We start from the raw sequence: 6,224 nt of genomic DNA, 5'->3' as shown, positions 1-6,224 counted from the left end.
TGATATCGTGGTCTTGCATTGCATCCAAGCAAGTAGATAGATTGTTTTGGTCATTTCTATAATTTGTATCTAGTATTTGCTTGCTTTGGTCATGTTTTCATCAATCACAAAAGGGAGATATTGTAAGGAAAATAGCAACCGACATAGGTCATTAAATTGATTTTGGTATTTGCTGAACAATATGACCATTTGGACTAGTATTTTTTCTAGTATATGAAGAAAGTTCAAATGGATGTAAGGTGGACTTGGACTTGGTCAATATGGAGACCGGAGTCATCAACCCCTCAAGAGAAAGACATTAGAAGTCGTGTTAAAGAGACTAAAAGATTGCAAGAAGTCCAAGGCACAAGATGAAATCGACCTAGATGAAAAGATGCGAAGAAACTGAGTAAAATGAAGCTGCTATGCAGCACCGGAATTATCTGGTGCCTTCAGGCAGAGACCACTGGAGAATGTGGCTAGCAGAGCAGAAACTAGGGTTTTTATGCCCCACTAGGAAACTCCGGTGCATTCTAGAAGCCAGCCCTGGACTACGTGCAAACAGTGCCCACCAAAGAGCATTTTCACCGACGGGAAGACTCTGGTGTGGATAGAAGACCAATACCGGATGAAAAAGTCGCCACTAGAGAGGGAAATTATGTGCCGGAAAACTCTGGTGTAGGCCACAAAAAAAAGCATCATCTCCGTTGAGCTCGATGCCAGGAACACGAACAGAGGAAGTGCTCACTGAAAAAGTCCGATGGCACCAGAGAAGTTAGCTTGGAGAAACGAGGCAATGGTCAAATTCTAATGGCGAGTTTTTGCAGAGGCATCGGAAAATCTATGACGGCCCCATTGGAGTATTCGGTGAGTACACGGAAAGTTGCGTACTATTCCAATGACTAGTTTCAAGTGTTTGGGCTATATATACCCCCCGTCTAGCCATCTTGAAGGAGTTGGAGCGTAAAGAAGGTTTAGGTGAGCTCATCTCTAGTTGTTCTAACCATAAAGTGCTTAAAGATTTCATTAGGTGATTAGCAATAGTACTTTGCAAAGTATTTAGTCTACTTATAAACCATATTGGCGCTTGCATAGGCTTAGGCATAGTGTTTAGTAAAGTTTGCACACCTCTTGCTCACACAGTGCTTGCATGCACCATTGTTGTATATTAAAGGGGCTTGTAGTCTTGCGGGCCACACCGACCGTATTTGTGTTGCGGCCGCCACGATGTACCAAAGGGAACTAGGCCCGCACGGTGATTTGGCCGGAAGCTCGATAGTGAAGACGGTGGGAAACGATCTCGGAAAGGCCATCTTAGAGACCCACATGTGCGTGGAGAAGAATCGAGGGGTACCTCAGTTGTCACCTGATCAGGAGCTTGGCCCTTGCGAGGGACTCCGACAAGGATTAGTGGAAAGCATGAGATTATTGGTACCTCGGTAAAAACACCGGAGTAATTAACGGGAGTTTACATCTCTGCCTCAATTTAGCTTCCATATTTACATTATGTACCTAAGTTGTATACTCTTTTGCAGTAGAGATAGTTTTACACTCAGCAAACCGTAGTGCATATCAAGATAGCTCACTTTCTTGTATAGATTTTTCTAAGGTTGACTAGAAACCATAGTTATAGTAAAAGTTTTAAGTTATCTAATTTATCCATATCTTAGGCGTCATAGTCCCTTCACACGCTTGATTTAAACGCTGATCAGCTTGTTGTTGACCGCCTCACTCACTGACGCGGTTGCTAACGCCCTATTCGCTTGACTTATAAGCCGTACTTTTTTAGCCAACGAATAATATTTTTCTCTCAAAACAAATAAGCCAACAATGCTTTCAGCAATGACTTATCAGCCAAGCGAACAGGACAACTGTATCGTGGACCGATGTATCATCGATCATTGCACTAGTCTGATGTAGCACTAACTAATCCGAATGCATTCCGCCATCAAAACTGAGTTGGCCTGTGCTCTTGGCCGCCAAGCCCGAGATTAGACCTACACACTTGGCCACCTGCTAGTTAGGGTGAGCCAATGAACTTGGCCAACCAAACGGAATAATAAACAAATGCACTCGACCAAGATCCTGTTTGGATCTCTACAGATAGGCCCTGTTCATTTCTCTTATAATCCGTCTTTTTTAGCTTATTTTTTAACCGAAACAATGTTTTTCTCTCACAACAAATCAGCAGGAATAGTATTTTGGCTTGTTTTTTTAGCGAAACGAACGGGACCATAGTAGTTATCAGCTAATAATGATCTTTTAGGATCAAACCGATATAGATAATAGACTAATTAATTGTTACCTGGATCCTTAAATAACAACTATCTCACTAGCTAGACCAAATCAAATAATAATGTATTAACCAGCTAACTATTATCAGATAATGAATCCAAACACGGCCTGACCAACCCGAATAAGGTTATGCACTCAGGCGACCAATCTGAATGTGCCGAGCCAAGTGACATTTTTTTTACTGTCAACAATATATATTTGTTGTAATAATACTCCGTGGACCGAGGAGATTAGTTGTGATGGTAGTACCATCACGGTCACTACCAATGCGTGTACCAGTTGAGAAGGCGGGTTGTAAAGGCATGTTCCGTAGTATAGTGGCAGGACATAAGGAAGCGGCCATGCGGCCGGTTGAGGGTAGCAATGACGTGCGAACAACGAAGGGAGGGGGACTGAGGTCCTGTTTGCTTGAGACTCTGGCAATGCTGCCTGGTCGAGGCAGCAAATCCAGGCCATCGATTTTGTCTGCGTGGGGTCCAGATGGCTACCTGGCTCAAGCCACCACATACGCCCTGAGTAACAGCGGCGCAGTGACAGATCCTCGTGGACTACGGAGGACCACACATCTGACGCCAAGGAGGACAAAACGCTGGCGGAGCTAGAGCTGCCCCTCAAACAAGGGCAGAATATGTGGTAGCCTGGTAGAGGAGCACGCAACTGCAACGTGCAGGACCCCTTAAAAAAAAGACTGCAACGTGCAGAATTGCCACCTCCTTAAAGTCTCCGCAGCACAGTGACGAAATCAGTATAACAACAGCACTGAAACCAGCAAGCTCCAAGCCCATGTGGACACAAGTGGTGTACCACACAGTCCCGTTTATGCTTTTCAACGAGTCCAAGTCGATTAGGCCATCGATCTGCGCTTGAAGCTCGAGGGGGTAGTTTTACACATATGAAGGCTTATTGGAGAGGACGCAATGCAAGTGCAACGATGGACTGACTCTACGGCGGTTCAAACACTATCAGCGTCTTTGGTTAGCGTCATGATACGGTGCGGAATCATACGGACCTGTATCCGAGCCTGAATCTGAATGTTGCGTTTGGTTTGCCAAGCGGACGGGAGTCGTCCGGCATCATGTCGCACCTGCCGCAAGGCGTAAAGGCACCACCACCTCACTCCTCGAAATTCGTCGGACGACACCGTCCGCCAAGCGCCTTCCGAGTCTAGCTGGGAGTGATTCCATGCCGGATGACAGATGCCACTCCACAACCAAACACGCTGTATATTCTTTGCAAGAAAGATGGGAAGGCAACCTGGCCGTGGAAGGACACCTCCCAATTTGGCTGGTACATGCCACCTCCATTTCAAATGTCAGTTCACTTTGGTTTTAGTCCGTCCATCGACCCGTGCTCTCACATAGGCTACAACTTTAAGAGATATAATTGAGTATTAGTTATTGTTTAATACATATAGCTAATAAAGAATTACTTATATTAAGTTATATGGTTTTTCTCTTTGTTTATTTTTTAACATAATAGACATAATAGATACTCGCAGTCTATATTTACTTATCATAAACTTATTAATAGTCTTTTTTGCATGTGGCGGATCTATACATTTTCTTTATATTTATATATATTTCTTTTGCATGCCACCTTTGTATATTTTAAATATGCCATTAACTATGATGGCTCTTATTCCACCATATATCATATGAAGCCATGAATCTAAATTTTAATTTTTTTTATAAATTTTATTCTTATTGACTACTACATTAAAGCTTTTGTGCTTATTGTATATTTAATTAACTCATTTTTTACACTTTTTAAAATAAGGATTTTAGCTTGTAGAGTATGTTCTTAAATACTATACAATACCACACGAAAATATTTGAATCCTGCACCATGTCGCTTAACATAAGTGATAGAGCTTGAAGTGTGATCTTAGATGAGGGTAGGTGCTAACCTCAATACAACTTTAATACTCAAGCCTTATAATGATCCGATAGTTTACTCTAAAGTAATCTTAAATGGCCAGGAAAATATAGCTACCAATAGACTCCCACGTGCAACATTGGTCAACTTCACAACTACTACAGGCTACTAACGGGCTAAGATGTTGTGTTCTAATAATATGATGAAAAAGAGGTTACACAAGCTATTTATCGTAATATGAGGACATGGGTAATTAGATGTAAAATTAGGTCTACTTTAGATCATATTTTTTAATGTCATAGGTGGGTAATTTGAACATAGAGTTATTGGTTACTTTATGTTATTTTACATAATAGCACTGATGAGTAATTATTTAGAAAATAGAGTATATCCAATAGCTATTATTAGCAGTGGTGATTAGGTTATGTCAAATTGATGGTCAGATGTTTCTGATTTTTTAAAAAGATTTTCTAGGATCTATCTATAGTTTTTCTATCGAGTCTTGTGAGGATTAACGTGGAAGCTCTATTAGGCATCTAGTTAGAATTTATAGTATTTTCCTTTTTCTTGCACGGTATGTATTTAAGTTGAAACCTAATCTAAAAATATATAAACTCTTGTTGCATCTATTTTTTGTGACTATATGAATTTATATGCAATGTTATACTTGCTTTTGCCAAACAGAAAAATCTTCATTGCCAATTCTCAAGGCCAATTTTGATAATGTTCATGGCATGATTTGAGACCGGAAGTAAATGAATGAGGCAATGCACAATAAATTGCATAACTGCAAAACGGCATAGCGGCCGTGTAAATGCGTGCGGGCCATATACTTTGTTAATTAGTCAGTAATATAATAGTATAAGATAACTATTTTTACAGTCATGATCAGCTGAATTATGACACTGTGATTCTACAGAACGGCACGTACCTAAGGAACGGGCCAGGTCTGTGGGACGTCGGCGGCCACTCCTCCCACCACATATTCGACGGGTACGCCGCACTGGTACGCATCTCTTTCCGGCGAGGACGCGCCACCGGCGCACATCGTAAGTCGAGTCGGACGCGTACAAAGCTGCCATGGCGCACGGCCGGCCTCTCCACCGGGAGTTCTCTCAACTGTGTCCCTCCGAGCCCGGGAGCCTCCTCGGCCGCGTGCGCAACGTCGTCGGCCTCGGAAGTGGCACTTTGCTGTCCGACAACGCCAACATCTCTGTGCTGCCGCTCGGTGACGGCCGGGTGATGTGCCTCACGGAGACCACCAAGAGCTCCGTTCTGATAGACCCGGAGACTCTCGACACCATCGGCAAGTTCCATTACACGGACAGGCTATGGAGCTGGTTACAGACCACGCACCCGGTTGTGACAGGGACCGAGTTGTTGACGCTGCTCCCGGACAACTTCCGGCGTGGCCATCGTGTCGTCAGGATGGCAGCCGGGAGCAACGAGAGGAAAGTGATTGGGAGAGTGCACTGCCGGGGAGGGCACACACCGGGATGGGTGCATTCGTTCGCCGTCACTGAGAAGTACATTGTCGTTCTCAAGTCTCAGCTGACACCTTGGTATCAGCCTGTTCGCTTGCTCGTAAACGATCGTAAATTTCCAGCCGGGAACAGTGTTTTTCTCTCACACTAAACCAGCCAGCAGTAAATAATCCACGATACGATACGGCCTCCTGAACAGGCTGTATATCTTCGACTGGCTACCGGAGTCTGGGAGCTACACGCACGTCATATGCAAGTTCTCCGGAAGGACCGTACACTACTGGAAACTCGAAAACTTCTGTGGGTGATGAATTTTTCTGTGCGTGTTTCTCTATACACATTTTCTGTACGTTTCAAAAATCCCGACAGAAATATTCGAAAACCCACAGAAAAATTGCGTGATTTTTCTGTGCGTGTCAATACACACAGAAAAATTGACATTATTCTGTCGGTCTTTTCAAAACTCACAGAAAAACTAGATACACGCATAGAAAAACTATATACACGGAAAAAAAACCTAAACCTATCTCCAGACGCGGCCGCCCATCCCTATCCCAAACGCGCCGCCCGCACCCACCTGAGACCACGCCC

At 43.5% G+C, this 6,224-nt stretch overlaps 1 pseudogene; it reads left to right on the top strand.

Annotated features, from left to right (window-relative positions):
* The first annotated feature begins 3,463 nt into the window (after positions 1-3,463).
* LOC136480066 (carotenoid cleavage dioxygenase 8 homolog A, chloroplastic-like) lies at positions 3,464-5,784 on the top strand (annotated as a pseudogene).
* The last annotated feature ends 440 nt before the right edge of the window (positions 5,785-6,224 follow it).

This window comes from Miscanthus floridulus, chromosome 9, assembly GCF_019320115.1.
Source record: "Miscanthus floridulus cultivar M001 chromosome 9, ASM1932011v1, whole genome shotgun sequence".
NCBI lineage: Eukaryota > Viridiplantae > Streptophyta > Magnoliopsida > Poales > Poaceae > Miscanthus > Miscanthus floridulus.
Note: the sequence above shows the minus strand (reverse complement) of the source record. Positions and strands in the feature narration are given on the sequence as shown.